Source organism: Mastomys coucha, unplaced genomic scaffold (genome assembly GCF_008632895.1).
Source record: "Mastomys coucha isolate ucsf_1 unplaced genomic scaffold, UCSF_Mcou_1 pScaffold19, whole genome shotgun sequence".
NCBI lineage: Eukaryota > Metazoa > Chordata > Mammalia > Rodentia > Muridae > Mastomys > Mastomys coucha.
Genome location: NW_022196901.1, coordinates 24,580,062 through 24,602,580, shown reverse-complemented (window position 1 = coordinate 24,602,580; position 22,519 = coordinate 24,580,062). Strand labels below are relative to the sequence as shown.

Below are 22,519 nucleotides of genomic sequence, written 5' to 3'. Positions count from 1 at the left end.
GAAGGAAGGAAGGAAGGAAGGAAGGAAGGAAGGAAGGAAGGAAGGAAGGAAGGAAGGAAGAAAAGAAAACCACTTTCAGGTGTGAGAGTGAGAGAATGCCCCTTCTGAGCCCGAAGCAGTGTCGGTTAGAAGCAGTGTCGGTTAAAGGCAGGGTTTTTTCGTTGCAGTTCCTCTGATGCTGTCCTGGTTCCCAGGAGCATGCTCTGCAGGATTAGCAACTTTGTAAACAGCCAATGTGTGTCAATGGCATTTAAAGAATTTATTTTCAATGTTTTACTCATCTGTATTGTAATTTAGACTTCTGAAGCTTGTAAACTTCTTTTTTTTAAGATTTATTTATTTATTTTATGTGAGTACATTGGAGCTGTCTTCAGACATACCAGAAGAGGATGTCAGATCTCATTATGGATGGTTGTGAACCACCATGTGGTTGCTGGGATTTGAACTCAGGACCTTCAGAAGAGCAGTCGGTGCTCTTAACCACTGAGCCATCTCTCTAGCCTTCTTGTAAACTTCTATTATTGTATTATAAAATGTAAATACTAAATACTATAACATCATTATTTACTATTAATATCTTTTACACATAAGAATAAGAGTTACTCTTGACAGCTACACTACAGTCGTGTTTGCCTATGTATGTAAAAGAAATAGTGTTTTGAGGATGGGGAACAAGGAGGGAGAGAGAGAAAGGGGGGCTCATTCTTGTGTATAAATGTGATCATGTGTGTGTTATGATACTCCTTGGCTTCAGCATGGGTCCTCACCTTCATCTTTTTTGAGACATGGTCTCTTTTTTTGTTGTTGTTTTCTGATGCAGATGCCAACTAGCAGACTAGTCTGATGCGTGGTCATCTAGGGATACGTCCAAACTGCCAGCTCTCTTGTTCTAAGTCAGATGTGAATGGAGTTTGTAGTGATGGGACTAACAGGAGACGCAGATGCTGAAAAGCTTTCATGATCCATGCAGCTTCAGAACCTGGAAAGCCTGTGAGTCAGTTTGCAGGTTTGCTCCAAGGAGTCGCTTTAATTACAGGCAGGTAAATCCAGCGGCTCCCATCTCTTTTTCTCTTTTCAGAGGAATGCCACCTTCTAATCTAACTTGTGGAAAAACCTGAACCACCCCATCCAGGGCCTTTAAAACTGGTCAGTGGGGATATCCACAGGGCTTTCCTCCCTCCTTCTCCCCTTTTCAGAAATAGCTGATAAATTTATCTCCCTTAAGAATTTTTCACCTCATGAAATAAAAACATAGTTAAATTCTACATTGTATTTACTACATTTTATTACAAAACATTCAAAAAAGGGAAAAACAAAACAAAACCTAACAACAAAACCCCTTCGCTTCTTAGAGACCATTTGTGTTTCAATTGTGTTGAGAATAGAAAGGGCTAAAATAGAAGCTGCTAATTAGAAACTCCAGGTGAATTTGTGAAAAGCAAAGGAAAATCTCCTTGGAGTAAAAGAATTCTGAGATATATCACTGACGCCTGGAAATACCTCAGGAGCCAGCACACATTTATAGAAATCCCACTGGATTCGCTGGACATGGAATTGCTCATTTAGAATCAATCACAGCACCCAGGAATCTGAGGGAAGAGGATAGCCATTTCTGAGAAGGAAAGACAAAGTGGATAAACCTGTGGATATCACTACTGAGCAATTTTATCTATTTGAAGGCCCTGGATGGGGTGTGCTTCAGGGCTTTCCACAAATTAGATTAAATAGTGGTATTCCTCTGAAAAAAGGATTCCAGCTCCTAGACACCCACCTGCCTGTAATTAAGGTGAGCAGGAATTCCAGACTTCACAGGGCAAACTTGCAAACTGCTCCTCCTGTTTTCCAGGTTCTGAAGACTCCTGGCATTGTTTAAAAATAAGACCACCAAGCAAATAAAACATGAGCAAGCTCAGAAACACTGCAGTAAGAATCTCACCATCCATACAGACTTTAGATGAGACACGGATCTGGGAGGATTTGATTATGGCAATGTGCTGGTTGACAAAGACCCTCAGTGAGAGGCATAACGTGGGTAACTAGTAAGATTGCCCATTCATTGATCATTCTGTTTGCTCATTCATCCAGTCATTTATTCATTCATTCATGCATGCACGCACGCAGTCACACATTCTTTATTTTGTCTCTTCACTAAGCAGGAATTTACTATCAGAACTGTGAGGGGTAGGTCTTGCCTGACTAAGTGGGTCAGTATGGAATGGACAGTATCTATTCAAGGAGCTGAATATGATATAGATATAGACATGAGTCTACAGTGGAAGTTTGTGGGACTAACCAGAAATAACAGAAAAACAGGAAATAGTGAGGAATCGCTTTGTACTTTTGCCAAGTTCATATGACATAGAAATTTAGGATCTAATTGTTCTGATAAAGAAGCCTTGGCCTAGAGAGATTGAGTGTGTGTGTGTGTGTGTGTGGTTTTTTTTTTTTTAAGTCACATAAGCATAGAAATGATCTCCCTGAGATTTCTCTGAACTGATTAAAAATAGTTGTGGGATGAACTACAGGAAAGTAGGGTGTGTTTTGGTGCACTGGGTCTGAAGAGAATCAGAAGGGCCACAGTGCAGACCTCAGGGCAAATATCTGTAAAAGCAAGGGAACCACTCAGAGCTTTAGGGTTCCCTCAGAACAGTGATAGAGAGAGTGCCAGCAACCCCACTACAGGGGTGCTGTCTTCAGAGGTGGATTTAACCACTGCTGAGTTTTGCCAAAGACCAAACTTTTCTTGTGGGGCTCTAGAAACTTTGGGGTAGTGGTCACTTACTGTTATTCTGCAGTTACTCTGAGTAGTAAGAAGTGATCACTTTTGTACCATATTTTTTGAACCAAATACACCTCAGAATAGGGCTATTTTAAAGGGTACAAATCTTTCACATAAAATGTGTTCAGTCCAATGGCATTTCTGAGTAACATAAGTAACATGAGTCAGTCAGCAAGCAGAGGGGTTGTGGGGCTTCAGCTGACTCTCTGACTCAGCTCTTATTTTCTATTCTAGTGACCACAAGTAGCTCATGAAAAGGGGAGTATTTCTCTAGCAAACTGGAAACAGAGGTTAAGATTTAAAAACCCTCAAATATATTTTAGCCTTACGAAGGAACAATTACCAGAAATTATATGCATTCAAGGCATACAATGTGAAAAGTTAAAATAGGCATATATTGTAAAATGATTAGCAAAGGTGAGTTAATTTAGCCACCCCCTTACACAGTTATCATTTATGTATCAGTATGCACTGAAAGAACTCCTCTCTCACTGAAATGGTATTGGGTCCCCCCATTATCAAATGGCCATCATGCTATATGTCACAATCAGAGCTTCCTTATCCTGCTGTTGAAAGTTTGTTCCATTTGACCAATATCAGTTGCATCTTTCTAGTGAGCTGTACTTTCCTGAAGCTTTTCTCCTTACCGCACAGTAGTAGCAGCAGCAGCAGTAGCAGTAGTAGCAGCAGCAGTAGTAGTAGCTGTAGTGGACAAATGAGCAGCAGCTGATATGGATAATGACTGTTAATATTATACCCTCTAGGTATTTATTTATTTTGGTGCTTGAGACCCTAACTCAGGCCTCTGCACAAGCTAAGCAAATGCTTTATATCATTGAACTGTACTCTTAGCCCTTAAAAAAAAGTTTACTTATTGAATAATCAATCTATATGCACACTCCAACACTCATAATTACAGTATGTGATAAACCAGCATCCTTAACTGCTCCATTTTTCTCTCTACTAGCACCTGCTCTTACCAGTTTGAGTGCTGAAGAACCATGCATTTGTGCTGACCTTAGGATGCAGTGAAGTGGCAGGGCCTCCTCCATGTCCAGTGTCAGGAATGAGGCACAGAGGGCCTCTACCAAACTTGCATGAAACCAGCCAAAAATCAGTGGTGGTGGGAGAACCAGCTGCCTGGAGAGAAACATAAATTGGGGAGAAAGAACTTGGCTGCACCACAAACTGGCAGGTTTTAAAAAGGTGGGGATTCTGAGAACATGGCAGGGGTAGGGGTGATGATTTTCTAGAGTGATTTAACAATTTATTTCTACCCCAGTACCTCACACAGTCAAGTCCCAAGTAATTTGGTTTCAAAGGAATGCAGGGGAAAGAGAGAAACACACAAGGACTATTGCTCTGAAAGATTCAGAAGAGGTTGAGCACCTCTCAGAACCTCTGCATGACAGCAGGTAGGCATGGAGGATTTGGAGAGAGCTCCTTTCTCAGCTCACTTCAAGGTGTTCTCAGTGGTGATGGAGAGACACTGAGGTAGTGAAGCTTGGGGTGCCATTGTGTAATATTGACTGTTATAATAGACTTCACAGGCTACAGGGTCCCCCCAAAAGCCTGTCTGTCCAGAATCCAGAGCCATGGGGGATGCAGTGGCTTCTTGAACACTGCATGTGGAAACATACTGTATGAGGAGAATGCTTGCTGGTTGGGTATCTGGGCTGTTCTCTTGTTCATCCTGATATTTGCCCATTCTGCCCTCCTTGCAGACTTTTCCTTCTCTTTTCTTGTCCAGTTTCTGCTTATACTTTAAGGCTTGATAAGTCAGCTCTATCCTGGAAGCCCACTCCATCCTCCATTACAAGGTCTCATTAGTATGATTTGCATTAACACATTAGACTAATAAGTATTCTGCAAACTTCTGATCAGTGAGTGTTTTGCTTAGTTTTATAATTATAAAGATTGGTTCTGAATATATACATTGAGGTAGTAGTAAACTCAGATTTTAAACTGTTGACTATACCAGAAGTTTCCTTCATCCATAGAAAAAACCTTTCAGGAATTTTTTGAGTTGTCTGTTAATCTACCTTCTGCTATGTTGGCAGATTTCATGATAAATTGTTTTCTTTTTAAAGCCTCATGGTGAATTTACATATTGAATTATCTGTCAGATTCCAGTAGAACTTGGTTTCAAATGATCATATCTTCATCAGACTACCCTGGAAAATGTTTGTATTCATATTCCACAGAGCCCCTTTATTTTTAGTCTGTCTATACTATTCAAGTTTGAGTACTTTACAAAAAAAAACAAACCAAAAAACTCAAGTGAGAAATCTAATGGTGTTTCAGAGAGAACTGTGAACTTCATGAGAAGACCTGATGAAAGATTCCCTATCATCTTCCTTTCTACTGTTTTAAATTCTTCCTATGCTTCTCTCCATTTCAGACATGATGCTTGGAATAATTTAACCTGGAAGCAAGACTGGCTATAGAAAATGGGTCAACTCAGATAAGATGGATATAAGCTTCATTATTTCTAAATGACATTATGAAGACGTGGTATACTCCTAGCATTTAAACCTTCCTGTGTTTTCAAAAGATGGAGAAAAAAATGTGATTTCTCTAAGTTCTGCTTCATGTAGTCCCCAGGAAGTGGGCTAAATCTTCATCTAAAGATTGCAAACCTACACGTAACTGTGCAAACCAGAGATTTAACACTGTGTTAAAAATGTAATTTCCCCCTTTGGAGGGCAAGGAGACAGGAATGGGAGGGGTTGGGTGGGGGAATCAATGTTTAGGTCAAACATTTGAAATTGGAGTACAATCTTCTTAATCATCACTTTCATTTCTGTCTTCTAGGGAACTCTGCAAACTAGAAAGCAGTGGAAAACACTAGGTTGCATCAGGTACTGAAGAGGAACTGAGCAAACCATGCAACAGATAGGATTGCAGTGAAATTGTGTTAAAAGCTGGGTGTTTAAAAGTAACAACGTTGAGGAACAGGAAGCCAATGGGTGTTCTAGAGTTCACTCTCCTATAATGATATTGGCCCATGCCAATGTGCTTTGACATTCCTGTTATGCTCAGAGTAGGTTTGCAGGGATAGGTTTCCACTGAAGAGAGAGTCTGTGCACAGCTTCTCACACCCTTTCCAGGATGCTTCTCTGATGAAGATGTTTCAGAATCACTCTGTGAAACAATAAATGTAATATGTTTAGAATTTCACCTTAATTCTGATAGCCCAGTACTTTCAGGTATTTGTTTCTAACTTGGTGCCTAATATTAGCTTTCATTCTTACTATACTAGATATGGCCCAGGGATAAAAGAAGGAAGAGACATAGCCTCAGAGAGCACACTGGAGAGGAACCATATATTAATGGTAGCTGACATTCAGACTGGTCTTTAAATCATAAAGGTCAGTTTCCCCCACTTTACCTCCTCAGCTCTCAGTAGGAACACTGGCTGAGCACTGTTATCCTTACAAAAGAGGACAGTGGTGCTGTTAAGGGACTTCCCTGGGATCACATTTCAGTATGTAAGAGAATCTAAGAGTAGAAATAGTATTCTGACTCCATAGTGGGATCAGATAGCACTGAGGGCTAGTGACTATAGTCCAATGTCTGTACAAAAGCACTTTGTCATAGCTTCCAGTATTATCTAGGTAGAATGGGGTCCTCAGAGATGATACTTTAGGGAGGATGCAGGAAAGACTTCTTAGTGAAGATAGTCCGGGAACACCTGACATGGTGAGAACAGGAAATGACAAGGAAAGGCAAGGACAATACTGAAACTTGACAAGTGAGTCACAGGAAGAAGGCAGACTTTCTGAACCAGAAAACCATTGTTGGGAGCCATAGAAGGTAAGTCCCTGGGATACTGAAGACCATGTGTGTCAGAGCTGGAGCAGTAATACCTAGAGTTTCTTTCTTTTCATTGCCTCAGAAAGTCCCCAAGGGAGGGCCCAGGAGCATTCCTCAGAACACACACTGTACTTAGGGAAGAAAGAAGGGTTGCCAGCCAGGGATGTTATATATGGAAGTTGTACCAGGGAAGTTCTTGTGAAAAGTGACCATACACTCCATTGCCCTTTGTGTCACTTGATGTTACATGTACAGAAATTGATGGGAATCCTGACACTAAGAAACTCTTCATAGAATGAAAATCAAGAACAAAGTTATTAAAAGACATAAAGGCTTCTAGATGACCTTCAGCAGCTGATTATGATCTGCCACAGGTCACTTAAATCACATTCACATAGAGCATTTCCTGTGTCTAATGCTGTCATTTATAATCTTCAAAAGATGAAGAGAGCTAACCTTACTCTAGGAGGAAAGTGAGACTTGATACAAACTTGATCTCTACAGCTATGTAAGCACCTTCCTAAAGATCACTTACTAGCCAACTGGATTCATAAAACCAGCATCACTGTGCAGTTGAGCCATCTCAGTGCAAATCTGGGAGGAATACTGGGGCTGAGGGCTGCAGCTCAGGTCAGGGCCATTCCTCTGGGCAGTGTCACAAGCAAATTCACACTCAGCATGGGTACAAGCTCTTGCTAGTCCCTGGGACCCACAATGTGAAATGGAATTTAGACAGGGAAATTGGCCAGCAGATCTTCCCTTTCTTGCTCTAAAACCTCCTGGTGGTTTCCAGAGAGTACCCAGCTGGTTGAATCCAGGGTCTCATCAGGGGAAACTTGACTAATTCTAGCACAGAAGCAGGGTGTATTATCAGTTAAATACATAGGCTCCAAAATCAAGGTGTATACATGTTTGCTAAGCCTCATAGAACTTGAGTTACTTCTGTAAACTGGAGTGTGTGTGTGTGTGTATGAGAATAAGGACCACAGGGCCTAAAGTTTTCTGCCCATTGCCTCAGGAAGGCCTCAGCAGAAGGGCTGTGAGAGCTCCTCTTGAAAGTACCTGCACTGGGACTTCATAGTAGGGAAGAAGTTGACTATCTGTGAGGTTGAGTTCTTAGACAAAGATTATGAGGTGAAGATTTGCATGCAGAGAGGTCACTAAGTAGTCTTGTGTCCTCTTGGAAAGCTAAGGTAGCATTTTTTGAGCTGAGGGAGAACACAAATCATGACATAGTTGTAAGAAAGAACTCATTAATCCCACAGTGGCTACAGTTGCAAACCACACTTCAGAGCCCTCCTGAACTGATAAAAGTGAGACTTACAATCTCACATTCATCAGTCGTTGAACATAGGCTGTTCCTAGAAGGGAAGTGTAATCGTGAATAAAGAATCTCTTCAGCAGGGGATAGTAACTCTTCAGCAGAGGGGTTCATTTCACAGTTGCTAGCCACCCTACTCACAGAAGGGGAAGAAGTGTGTTCTCAGGCCCTGAAAGAACCAGTAATGCTGAGTGGTATGCCATAGATTCACTTGTAGTTGTTGTTGTTGTTGTTGTTGTTGCTGTTGTTGTTGTCATTTTGGTTTTTGGTTTTCAAGACAGGGTTTCTCTGCGTAGCTTTGGCTGTCTTGGAACTAGCTCTGTAGACCAGACTAGTCTTGAACTGACAGAGATCCTCCTGCCTCTGATTCTCTAGTGCTAGAATTAAAAGTATGTGCTCACTTACTTCTTTAGTAAGTTCTGGGAATTACTCTCCAGTTGTCTCTAGGCTTCTTTACCTAGGGAAATTTACAAGAGAAGAGTGAATAAAATAAACTAGATTTATCTCTAGCAACTGCTCTCAAGAGTACATTCACTCACTGTTACTACCAGTTCTAGCTTCCCTATATCTGGTTCAGGTAGTTTGCTTAGTGGACACAAAATTAGGCTCTGACTGAAAACTTAACCAAATTTCCATCAAGAGATACCAAACCAGATTGTCTGGGTACCAAACATAGTTCCTGCTGTTCACATTCTGAAAACACAGTCTCACAGCTTCTTGGTGATCAGAGTCAGTTCCTTGATCACAATACTAACCATTGTTCTCCTGGTACAAAGATATGTGTTAACCAAACCTTATCATTAAATGAGATACTTGCTGGGTCCCCTGGTAGAAGTAATGACCAACAATAGTGTAAGACATTGTCTCTGTGCAAGGCTTATCTCCTATCATCAGAAAGGCAAGTCATTTAATAAGGCCTCCTACATTTTGCTACTGGTTCAGTAGATTGACAGATCATTGAAATGTGACCTGAACTACAATTGTTATGTGTCCTAAGTTAATAATTGTTTCTGATCTTCCCTAATGATAGAGACTGAAAGTATGTATTTGTTGTTCCTGGGGTAATGCTAATCTGCTCTAGTCAAGCTATTTAACCCGAAGCTATCATGGTGGTTTTTACCTGTAATACCTACAGTAGAGAGGCTGAGGACCACATGCTCCAGTCCAGATTGGGCTATACATCAGAATCCTAACTTTAAAAAGTTTTCCCACATGGCAAAGTTGTTACAATTGGGTCCAGTGCTCAGGACTTGGAGTAAGTCAACAGTCATCCCCCACAATGACCTGCCTTTGTAGACGTCAGACATGTGAATTAAATGGCAATGTGATTGGGACCCATACCACTCCTGTATGGCCTTTTCAAAAGAACCAAATACTGTTTTTTACTATTATGGCTAGTCTGGGAAGGGGCAGTTTTAAAAGCTCTCAAAAGATAATGTACAGGACTCTGCCAGTAAGTATATCTACTCAATGAATTTATGGACAAGAAAATGCTTACTAGGCAAGTCCAGGGATCAGGGTAATTACTGCAAGAAAAATTCTGTTTGTTAATTGGCATCCATGTGTGTCTTCTCTAGTTGAATGGGACAGGGAGAGTTATGTTGCTTTGGCTCCCCCAGATTTCAGTGTCAACTTGCCGTCTATGCCAACTGTTCTCAAAATGCTTAGAATTTCTCCCTTTCCCTGTATATGGTTACCTGTATAAGTGAGCATACATATCTTTAGGGAAAGATCAAACTTAGTATAATATACTCAGCATGGTATCACAGGACCTTTCTTTGTAGAGAGCTTGCCTCACTTTTAGTGAGTAGATTCTAAGACAGAACATTGGTTTGAATATAGAATTGGGCTAAAGATACTAACTTTTCATCAGGGTGTCTCTGGTTTGATTACCATTCTTGACTTCTTTGCTCATGTAGTTGGACTTTACCATTATTGTCTTGTATTCTATTCCCTTTCTCTATGGAATATGACACTTGTGACCACTTTGTATCTATTTTCAGGATCCCACTATCACTATTACTATTAATAGCTGTAGAACATCTATCATCTATCATCCTTGGTCCCCAAAATGATGGTTGCTGTGGAAATTCTTAGTGATATGTAGCCATTCCTTTGAGAGAAAGAGAGATGGATAGATAGATAGATAGATAGATAGATAGATAGATAGATAGATAGATAGATTCTATAGTTTGGTAGACAAAACTTCTTCTAGTCCCACTTGTGGAGCAAAGCCAGCTAGTATGTTTTCTCATCTTATGTAGCATACATATTCTGGTATGCTTACTCTGATCTTTGTGGTCCATCCTTTTAGTGTTTCCCATAGAGGTTCTGGCACCTGTATTTAATGGTTTCCATCATTGCCAAGATCCATCTTTATTATGTCTTAGACCTGTCTTCTGGGGTGTAATTACCCCTTAAAAATAAAGTATAATAATTACTGTTGCATATGCTGCTAGCTGGATCCTGAAGTTTATTAGAGGAAAATATAATTTCTTTTCTTAAAAGCCCAGAACATTCCCAATTGGGTTATGTTCTATTTAATTCTAGTGATATCTCATGATCAAGATGAGATGTAGGAATTGCTACTGTGGGGGCATGTTGTTTATTGCTATATAACAAATTAGCATCAAAATCTAACAACTTAAAACAACAAAGCATGTTGGCTCACAATTTCTGACTCAAGGCTCAATTGGAGTCAAGATGTTAACTGGTGTTGCTGTCACTTGAAAGCTGAGGACTGAAGGATCACTTCCAAGAGAGTTCATAATGTGAATGTTGCCAGGAAGTGTCAGTTACTTATTGGTAATTGTCAGGAATTCTCAGTTTCTTACTCTATGGGTCTCTTCAAAAAGGGTTCTTGATGATCTCAGAAATGTGGAAAGCAGCTTTTCTCCAGAGAGGGTAGTCCAAAAACATAAATACCTTTCATGGCTTAGCTCCAGAAGTCACTTGTCATTTCTGAAATATTCTGTTGATTACAATGAGCTCTGTTCAAAGCACAGGGCTGAAGAGGTGGATTAGTGCTTAAGAGTGCATACTGGTCTTGCAAGAGACCCTATTTAGGTTCTAAGCACCCATGTCAGGTGGCTCACAGCAACCTATGACTCCACTTGACAGAATCTGACACCCTCTTCTAATCTCTGCAGTTACAAGGCTCCACATAAACAAACACACAAACATATATATTATATATATTTTTTAAATTACATCTTAAAAACAAATGGGAGGTTATGGCACATGCCTTTAACCCCAGCACATTGGAGGCAGACACAGGCAGATTTCTGTGAGTTCAAGGCCAGCCTGATCTATGGAATAAGTTCCAAGACTATACAGAGAGAAACCCTGTCTGAGAGAGACAGAGAGACAGAGACAGAGAGAGAGAGAGAGAGACTACTAAAAGGTAGACTTATCAGAGCCAGGAAATATGGGGCTTTACAACAAGTTTTACTTCTCTTCAATCAGCCATCTTTCATTCAATACACGTTGTTACAAGCAAAACCAGGTAGAATAGGTAAGGCAAAAACCCCTCCCCCAAGTTCGTCAGCAACTTGGCCCAATCAGCAACTTCTCCTTCAGTCTCTGGAGGCGGGACTTCCGGCATAACTGGAACTTGGAGAGAGGAGTGGCAATTAGCAGGAGGTGGGCAGAGAGGTGTGGTTATCTGTGGCAAGGTGGGGTCTGATGAATCAGCCCTCAGCAGAAGGAGGGTCACAGCTTAGGATATATGAAATCCTGTCTCAAAAGCAAAGCAAAGTAAAACTATTGTTTTCCAAATGTGGTAGCTTGAAAAAGAATAACCTGCATAGACTTATGTGTATGAATCCTTGGTCCTCCAGAGGAGGTGTGTCACTGGAAATGGGCCCTTGCGTTCCCAGTTCTCTCCTCTCAGTCTCTCTCTCTCTCTTTCTCTCTCCCCTCCCCACTCTCTCTCCATTCTTCCCTTCCTTCCTTTATCCCCTCTCTCTTCCTCTCTGTCTCCAACTTGTGGATAAAGATGTAAGTTTTCATCTACTGCTCCAGCACCATACCTACCTACTGCCTTGCTCCCTGCCATTATTGATGTTCATGGACTCACCCTCTGAAACTGTTATACCCCACTCCCCACAGACTCGTTTTTATAAAAGTTACCTTGGTCATAGTATCTTATAACAGCAATAAAAAGGTAACCAAGACAAAACAATAATAACAAAACAGAGACTAGAATTTGATATGTTCTTTGTGATTGAGCATTTAGCCTCCAAAATGGTTCTGCTGTTTTGTCCAGTGTAGTCTTGGCTATAGCACATGAGAATTTAATCTCTCAATATATAGTATATGTCTAAAGATGTCTGTAATTCACATTTATCACTTTAAAATTGACACCTAAAATTGTTCATACTTACATGGTACCAGGAGGGATTCCATATCAATATACATTATATAATTGTCAAACCTTACATTTTGTTTAAATTGCTAAGCACATACAGATTTTCATTGTCATTCTGGAATACACCTCTCTTTTCTGAGAGTAGTCATCTAACTACATGTAATTATTATCTGCCCCCTCTCTCACCTATGCTTCATACCAGTTTGCTCACTTCTACTGTTTCCTTTTTCCATTGCCACAGGGCAGATTTTAACAACTGAACTGATTTACTCATCAGGTCTATCAGTCTTTCACTTTATTGCAAAAGTGAACTTATTTTAGAGCCCACTCTTGAGGTTATTCCTCACTTATTGTCGCTGGGACAAGTTCAGCAGTTGTATCTGTGTTGGGCATTGGGAAAGGTAAAGTAGGTGATTATGAGTTCAAAGTTAGTTTGACCTACCACAGTGAGACCCTGTCTGAGAAGAGAAGCTAGATCTTCATGCTGGAAGTTTGAATGATGCACAGAATTTGTGAATATCCTTTCCAGTGAAGGAAAAGCATGGAGCAAAAGAAGAAAAATCTGTAACATAGCTATAAGACAGTCCTCACCTAACACTGTGGGATGCTTTAGATGGAAGATGATTGTAGGGAGTCATGAGTAAATATATGGGCACAGCCATATCAAGGACCCCAATACTAGGTGCATAGGAATGACAAAACCTTCCCTGGATGAGACTCAGAGGGGTGGTAAAGCCTTCCTCTGGTCAGAATGTGAATACTGACTATGCAGAAACCATCAACCACAGCTTCCTCTAGTGCAGTCTGAACCTATTCCCCTACAGACCTACTACTGGGATTAGCTAAATCTTGCATCCTTATCATCTGCATATAATAAGCCTTCCTCTTTGATTCAGATGCATAAAATAAATGCACTGAGGTTTCTCATTGCTGTCATTGCAGTTGGTGACCTCCACCAAAGTAACTACAGCCCACCTAAGCCCAGCTTTTCTGTTGTGTGTCTGTGTGTTTGTCCTGTCTTCATTCTCTCATTGCCCAGTTAGATCAAGCCCTGAAGCTATGTGGAGCATTGCAGATGAACCCCCTCTGAGTTTATTTGAGCTCAAATATTCGGACTTTATACTCTGTATTTAACAGTCATTAGATGGAGGCTGCCAGTGAAAGGGATTAAGACTTTGGACAAAGAAGCTGAGAGCAGTTCCTTTTTAGAGATTCTATGACTACCCAGGCCTTCTTTGTTGTGTCAGAATGGACAGATCATACCAAGCCAACACAGTTCCACAGGAGAGAGGTTTATTGGGGGAAGAAAGGGACAAAGGGGATGATGAAAAAGAAGAAAGAAAGAAAGAGGAGGTCAGGGGGCCTCTGCTTTTTATTTGGGCCGTGACATAACTTCATGCACCATTGGTACAGGTCAGGGCGGGCAGGTGAACATGTGGCGGTTGCCATGGCAACAGATGCACAGATCCCTGTTGCCTATGGGCGACATCATCACTGGATTCAGAAGCTCTTTTCTGATGCCAACATTCTCTCCTAGTAACGGAGAGTCATTAGTTCTGAGTGTCCTGATGAGTCTGGAGAGTTGGGCCAGACAAGCTATGACTACAGGGTACAAAATTTAAGAGGCATCAATTTTCAGATGCCTGATTGCACATATACATCTGTCAGAGTGAATGCTTCCTTAAATGTTGTGCCTTGCTTGTACCAACACACCAGGACAAGCATCCCCTGTAGTATGTAAAGCACTTAACCCAGGCCTGGCAAAGATATATGCTTGCTAATCAGTCATCCACTATTGTCACTGCTTTTATGATCACTACACATTTCAGCACAGCTGAGCTTCCTACACAGCTGGAATAGGACAACTGGCTAAGTGGAAGTGGCTGTGATTATCACCCTGTCTTGGTTTAGTGAGACTGGCATCTTCATATTAAGGATAAAGTGCCATCTTAGATGTGAGGGTGGAGCGAACATAGTCACTTATTTATCCAAACTATTGCTAACAGAACACTGACGGGTTGGGTATAGACAGGTGTTTCTGGGAGACCTTAGTCCTGAAATCTAATATTGAATCCTACCCCATTCACCATTAGTGTCAGCTTGGACATGATTCGGTTATCTCAGTGAGGTAAGACATCTGCCTAAGGCTTTTGGGAAATAATTTGACTGGTGATAAAAAGCAATCCTTCTGAGGACTCTCCATGTGGTTGCTAGGACTATGACAGCCAATGTAGCATCCTAAGAGAAGCCAATCAGTAGGTCACATCTGGCTGACACTGAGGAAAAGCAGGAAAGAGACTGGACCTTAATGTTCTCTGTGGCCCTGCCAACCAGCCCTTTTAAATGCTAGCTTTTATGTACTCCTGTGTTGCCTTGGACAACATTATTCTCCTGCCTCAGCCTCCTTAGTGTTGATATTACAGGTGTGTGCTATTACACCTAGCTTTTTTATTATTATTTAATTTATTGTTGTTGTATTGTTTGGTGTGTGTATATGCATGTGTGTGTGTGTACACATGTAAGTGCATGTGCTATTGAACACCCACGGAGGTCAGAGGATTTTTCAGGAACTGGTCCTTTATTTCTTTTGGGAGATCAACTTTTACCTGCTGAGCCATCTCTCTGGCCTGTTAAAACAACTTATTGTGTAAGTTGCATTAAGTTGTTTTCTGTTTACCTATCACCAAAAACATCCTACTATAATTGATGGAGCAATGTTGAATGGTGAGTGATTAAAACACAGTATGTAAAATGATGAATTGATAGTCTAATCTGGTGCCTAGAGTCAGCATATAATTTACATTAATCAGCACAGTTTTTGTCTGACGTCTTTAATATAACTGTTAGACTTGATCTAGAACATGATCTCCATTCACTTCAGACCCCGCCTGCTTAAAACCACAGTGGAACTTACATTTTGACATGTAGTTCTTACTTAAATAATTTTATATTTCAGAAGATAAACCTCTCACAGGGACCAGGATAAAGAAATAGAAAACTGATCATGCCTAGATAGTGTCTTGCTCCTGATGCTGGCTCAGGAAACAGGAGGCTAGGCTATATGAGAAAAAGCCCCAGGGGATAGGGAGAGACAGAGGCATTTCCAGAAACAGCACTGAGGTAATAAGTCAAAATACAAGAGGATGCTGTAGAGCTGAGAGGAGAAGAAAGATGAGGGAATTCCAGCTTTCAGACCTGAGCTACTGTCTCATGAACCCCTGTGAAACAGCTGCTCTGTAATGAACTAACAGCAAGGTTCCATGAGCACCTGGCTTGAGCAGACTCTTGAGCTTGGTTTTGCTGTTGGTTGATAATCATTATGTATGCCATATTTTTCTGAAGATAGTGACAATCAGGTCATTGACATGTGACCATCTTTTGGTAATGGCTGAGAAGTCAAGCCACAAACTCAGAAAATTGGTTCCTGACTTCTATATAGTCCACAGACATAGACTCTTACAGTCAGGCATTACTAACAAATGCAGGCCTCAGCTCATCTGTGTCTAATGAGACAGCTGTTGAGAACTGGACAAATCATTTTCCCTCTTGAAAATTTGGAACCATGACTATGAGAGATAACTACTTTCTGCAGCACCATCTATAAGAGCTGTGGAGACAGGCCTAATAGTACAAGCCTATAGTCAGGGGGATTGGGTAGAGGATATCAAGTTTGAGACCTACTTGGGAAAGTAAGTTGAAGGCCAGACTAGATAACTTGGTGGATGGGACCCTCTGTCTGAATAAAGATGAAAGGAAGACTGTGGATACAGATTACGTGCACAGTGCTTGTTTGTCATTCAGTCCCAATCTAACATAAACTTCAATCTCGAGAACTGAAGAAAATGAAAAGAGGAGCAGGAAAGTTGTGTGGAGTGGCTATCATCTACCATCCACAAAAACAAATAAGGGGGAAAAAAGGACAGTTTCCCCCTGCCTCCAGTTCTGGCATCTTCTTTGAGCATCATCTGTGGCACCTGTCATCTTGGTACTCATTTGATTATTCCACCACATCCTGGCATGGAATGCGATAGCTACTTTATATAGGTTTTGCTTTTCTCTACAACTACATTTGTTCCAAAGGATTGTGTTTGAATCAGCTCAGACTTGATTTTACTTACAATTGGCAGTCAACTAGAATCACCAGCCAAAAATCTGTACATGCTCGTATTTGTGCACACAAAGACAACAGTGAGCCAAGAAAGGAGCAGCTGTGATACCTGGGGGGTTCATAAATCCTCTTTCATTGTACCTGGAGTCCCCATTGTTCTCTTACTCACACATTTCCTGCTCCTTATGCATTTCTGCCTTTGTTCCCCATACAGCTTTTGTGTGTGTCCTTGTTCTCACTTCCTCTTAAAGGTCTCTTGCCAAGGAAAGGCCACAGCTCCTGATGTACAGACACAAGGAAAGTTGGCAGAGATCAGCTGTGCTATGGCTCATTCAAGTCCATGCCTGATGTGGGTTTTCTGACACCACCAAACAGAGTAAGGAATTGGGAAGGACACAGTAATTACTAGGGTAGTGAAGTTATTGTGTATGGAGTTTGAAATGACAAGCACGGAGTTGGTTCTCGTGCCTTGAGTTGGACATGGCCTATCCTGTATCGTGGTATTCCTGAAAACAAAGGTTTGGGATATGAATGGATAGCTGGTTTGACAAAAACGGGGGGATAGATGTTCAGATTTTTATTTCTATGAAAGTAATTAAAATATTTATCTATTTTGCTTTTGTTGAAACAGAATCTCACTTTGCAGCATAAGCTAGCCTCAAAGTTGAGATCTTTCCATCTCTGTCTCTCAAGTGCTGAGATTAAAAGTATACATCTTCACACCTGGCTCAACTATGTTAAATCTTTTTACTCTAATATAAAAATCAAGCAACTACACCTACAAGGATTAGTGGATCCAATTGAATTCCTCAATTGAGCTTGCCATGTTACAACATGAAACTTAAATATCTTATTTTTAACATAGTTTCTATCTTTTTAATTGCTAAATTAAGTTCTTCGTTGGTTGGTTGGTTGGTTAGTTGGTTGGTTGGTTGGTTGGTTGGTTGGTTGGTTGATTGGTTGGTTTGAAACAGGGTCGTTCTACATATTTCCAGATGTCTTGGAATTCATTATATAGACCAGGCTGGCCTGGAACTCACAAAGTTCCACCTGCCACTGCTTCCTAAGTGTCAAAATACTGGGTATTTTGAAAGCAGCAAAAGAAATGTTACATGCCACAAATAAAAGGATCTCCAAAGAGCTATCAGTCATTTTCTCAGCAGAAATCATATAATTCAGGAAAGAATGGAATGGGCTTTCAAAGTGCTGGGAAAGTGGCTAATCAAGACAGCATGTTTAGCAAAGCTCTCTTTTATTTCTGAGGAAGAAGAAAAGAATCCCAGATAAACGAAGGCCAAAGGAGTTCATAAGCAGCAGACCTGCTGTAGAAGTCCTGATAGGCATTGTTCAGAACGTGCACAATCTACTGACATGTTGTGTGAGAAAGTCAAGATGTGTGGCCCAGACTAGCCTCCCACCTCTGACTCTCCTGCCTCAGACTCACAGCAGCTGGTTACATGGCTTGAATGTCTAGAAAGTTGTATGGTAGTTCACCTCTGTAATCCTAGTTTCAGGGAACTGAGGGAGCAGACTTACCAGTAGATTAAGGCTGGCATGGACTACACAGTGAAACATGAATGAAAGTACAAACTCCTCTGGTTATGTAAATATATAGTCAAGCTCATAATGCTCTAAAATATAATGGCAGTATGAGAGTCACTTTTAACTCTAGCATAAAACTTAAAAGACAAAATACTAAAAATTAAACAATATTTCATCAATACAACATCTCCCCTAGATATACCAATATAGAGTCATTCACCGGGATATGGACACCTGGAACTAGTGAGAACCACTGGAAGAAAAGTGACTTACAGTCTGGGCTAGTGCCCAGAGCAGACCTTGGGTATGAACTCTGCAGCCAGCCCCACAAGACCCAGAGGAAGATCCACTCCCAAACACTCTAACACACCCAGGATCACAGTATCAGAGGTGAAGAGGACATAACATCTGCCCCAACACCAAGAGCAACTGGGACCAGCAAGACCCAGGCTCCCAGGAATTCCTCTCAACCAGTGGCATGGTCTGAGCCAGTGCCCTGATGAGACTTTGGCATGACCTCCACAACCAGTCCCATAATACCTAGAAGCTCCAATCCCAGGCACCCTAACATGCCCAGGAACACAGGATAACAGGATGCTAGGAGCTTGGTCACATCAGGATCTCAGGGTCCCAGAGGCAGCTTGACTCCCAGGGGCTCTGACAAACCCAGAATCTCAGGATCACAGGATTCCAGAATCACAGGATCACAGAGACAGCTAAACTCTGACGAGTTCGGACACAACCAGGATCACAGACAGGACAAGTTCCACTTAGATATAGTGAAGGCAGGGAGCACTAGAGATAATCAGATGGCAGGAGGCAAGCAAGAGAACATAAGCAACAGAAACCAAGGTTATTTGGCATCATTAGAACCCAATTCTCCCACCATAGCAAGTCCTGTATATACCACCACACCGAAAAAGCAAGATTCAGATCTAAAATCACGTCTCATGATGATGATAGAGGACTTTAAGAAGGATATAACTCCATCAAATAAATACAGGAGAACACAGATAAACAGCTAGAAGCCCTTAAAGAGGAAACACAAAAATCCCTTAAAGAATTACAGAAAAACATAATCAAACAGGCTAATGATGAACAAATCCATCCAAGATCTAAAAATAGAAATAGAAACAATAAAGAAACTAGAAAGAGAGACAACCCTGGAGATAGAAAACCTAGGAAAGAGATCAGGAGTTAGAGATGCAAGCATCACCAACATAATACAAGAGATAGATGAGAGAATCTCAGGTGCAGAAGATACCATAGAAAACATTGACATGACAGTCAAAGAAAATGCAAAAAGCAAAAAGCTTCTAGCCCAAAATATCCAGGAAATCCAGGACAAAATGAGAAGATCAAACCTAAGGATAATAGGAATAGAAAAGAGTGAAGATTCCCAACTTAAAGAGCCAGTAAATATCTTCAACAAAATTATAGAAGACTTCCCTAACCTAAAGAAAGAAATGCCCATGGACATACAAGAAGCCTTCAGAACTCCAGAACTCCAAATAGACTGGACCAGAAAAGAAATTCCTCCTGCCACATAATAACCAAAACACCAAATAGACTAAACAAAGAATTTTAAAAGCAGTAAGGGAAAAAGGTCAAGTAACATATAAAGGCAGGCCTATCAGAATTACACCAGACTTCTTACCAGAGACTATGAAAGCTAGAAGATCCTGGGCAGATGTCATATAGACCCTACAAGAACACAAATGCCAGCCCAGGCTACTATACCCAGGAAAACTCTCAATTACCATAGATAAAGAAACCAAAATATTACATGACAAAATAAAATTTACACAATGTCTTTCCATAAGTCCAGTCCTACAAAGGATAATAGATGGAAAACTCAATCACAAGGAGGGAAACTACACCGTAGAAAGAGCAAGAAAGTAATCTTTCAACAAACCCAAAAGAAGATGCCACCACACAAACATAATTCCACCTCTAACAGCAAAAATAACAGTAAGTAACAATCATTTTCCTTAATATCTCTTAACATCAATGAACTCAATTCCCCAAAAAAGACAGACTAACAGACTGGATACATAAACAGGACCCAGCATTTTGCTGCACACAGGAAATGCACTTTAGTGACAAAGGCAGACACTACCTCAGAGTAAAAGGTTGGCAAACAATTTTCCAAGCAAATGGTCCCAAGAAACAAGCTGAAGTAGCCATATCGAATAAAATCAACTCTCAACCAAAAGTTACCAAAAAAAGATAAGGAAGGACACGTCATACTGGGCAAAGGAAAAAATCTACCAAGATGAACTCTCAATTCTGAACATCTATGCTCCAAATGCAAGGAGCATTCATAAAAGAAATTTTACTAAACCTCAAAGCACATATCGCAGCCCACACAATAATAGTGGGAGATTTCAACACCTCACTCTCAGCAATGAACAGATCATGGAAACAGAAAATAAACAGAGACACACTGAAACTAACAGAAGTTATGAACCAAAAGGATCTAACATATATTTATAGAACATTTCATCTTAAAGCAAAAGAATGTACCTTCTTCTCAGCACCTCACAATACATTCTCGAAAACTGACAGCATAATTGGTCACAAAACAGGCCTCAACAGATACAAGAAGATTGAAATGTATCCTATCATATCACCATGGACTAATGGTGTTCTTCAGTAACAACATAAACAATATAAAGCTCACATACATGTGAAAGCTAAACAACACTCTACTCAATGCTAACTTGGTCAAGGAAGAAGTAAAGAAATTAAAGACTTTTTAGAATTTAATGAAAATGAAGACTTATGGGACACAATGAAAGCAGTGGTAATAGAAAAACTCATAGCTCTAAGTGCCTCCAAAAAGAAAATGAAGAGAGCTTACAGCTTGACAGCACCCGGAAAGCTCTAGAACAAAAAGAAGCAAACACACCCAAGAGGAGTAGAAGGCAGGAAATAATCAAACTCAGGGCTGAAATCAACCAGATACAAACAAAAAGAACTATACAAAGAATCAACAAAACCAGGAGCTGGTTCTTTGGGAAAATCACCAAGATAGATAAACCCTTAGCCAGACTAATCAAAGGGCATAGAGACAGTATCCAAATTAGTAAAACCAGAATTGAAAAGGGAGACAAAAAAGATATTGTAGGTATTGAAGGGGGGTCTCTGGGAGGAGTTGGGGTACAAAAGGGAAACAAGAATGTGATTTAATTCTATTTACTTAAAATATGTTTTTACATGTTAACAAATTCAGATAAATTGAAATCATGTAACTTTTCTCATCATAATGCAATAAAAGTTAAAAAAATACTAAAATCATGTTCTACAAACATCATGGAAATGTTATTAATAATTTCTCACTATGCTTGAAATTAGCATTTTCTTAATGTTTAACTTCAAAGAGTTTTTGCCATTTTGAAGTTTCTTAAATATACTTACTGATAAAATAATTTCTCTCCTAGAAACACTGATAATCTTTTTTAAGTAAACTTATTGTTAGACAATGTACACAGATCTATAATGTATTTTAAATACTCTCTCACTATGTCAGGTGGTATATAAGGGCCTTTGAATATATTTCTTAATGATTCATTCGTAATATTTTATGCTCTTTTACTATGCTTAACCCCCAAAGAATATTTTGTATGTTTTGAAACAATTTACTATTCAACATTAGATATAGGATCCTTAGTTATGGATAGCATTAAATATTCATTATTAGTATTTTTAGGGTATGAAAGGATATGAATATAAAAGTTGAACAAATTTTTATGTACTATTTGTTTCTCAAAATACTCAGTATTATTGTTTGATGTATAAAATGCATTTAAGTAATAAAGAAGTAAAAAAAATTAAAAAGTAAAAAAATCTTTACATTCTTTTATTGGAATAAAATTTCTGATGTATACAGTGATATACTTACAAAACAGAGTCCTGTTAGGAAATTACAGAAGTTTTTTTAAGGATATGCAAAACAGAGAAACTTTAATTAGACTAAGAAAGAAGAGAAGACAAAATTATAACTGAAAGCAGAGACTTATCCCAAAGGCCAGGAAGGCCTGCAAGATCAGTTACACACCGGCAGGATAGCTGAGAAGAAACGGTCATGATCAGTTACACACCGGCAGGATAACTGAGAAGAAACGGCCATGATCAGTTACACACCGGCAGGAGAGCTGAGAAGAAACGGTCATGATCAGTTACACACCGGCAGGAGAGCTGAGAAGAAACGGTCATGATCAGTTACACACCGGCAGTATAACTGAGAAGAAATGGTCATGATCAGTTACACACCGGCAGGAGAGCTGAGAAGAAACGGTCATGATCAGTTACACACCGGCAGGAGAGCTGAGAAGAAACGGTCATGATCAGTTACACACCGGCAGGATAACTGAGAAGAAACGGCCATGATCAGTTACACACCGGCAGGAGAGCTGAGAAGAAACGGTCACGATCAGTTACACACCGGCAGTATAACTGAGAAGAAACGGCCATGATCAGTTACACACCGGCAGTATAACTGAGAAGAAACGGTCATGATCAGTTACACACCGGCAGGATAACTGAGAAGAAACGGTCATGATCAGTTACACACCGGCAGGA

General features: G+C 40.2%; 1 long non-coding RNA gene across 1 annotated transcript; it reads right to left on the bottom strand.

Annotated features, from left to right (window-relative positions):
- Nucleotides 1-5,563: 5,563 nt before the first annotated feature.
- Nucleotides 5,564-18,589, bottom strand: LOC116097435. Its single transcript, XR_004121428.1, has 3 exons — nt 18,476-18,589; nt 8,322-8,373; nt 5,564-5,923 (listed from the first exon to the last, which is right to left on the bottom strand). It is a non-coding gene; the product is annotated as an uncharacterized LOC116097435 (long non-coding RNA).
- Nucleotides 18,590-22,519: the final 3,930 nt, after the last annotated feature.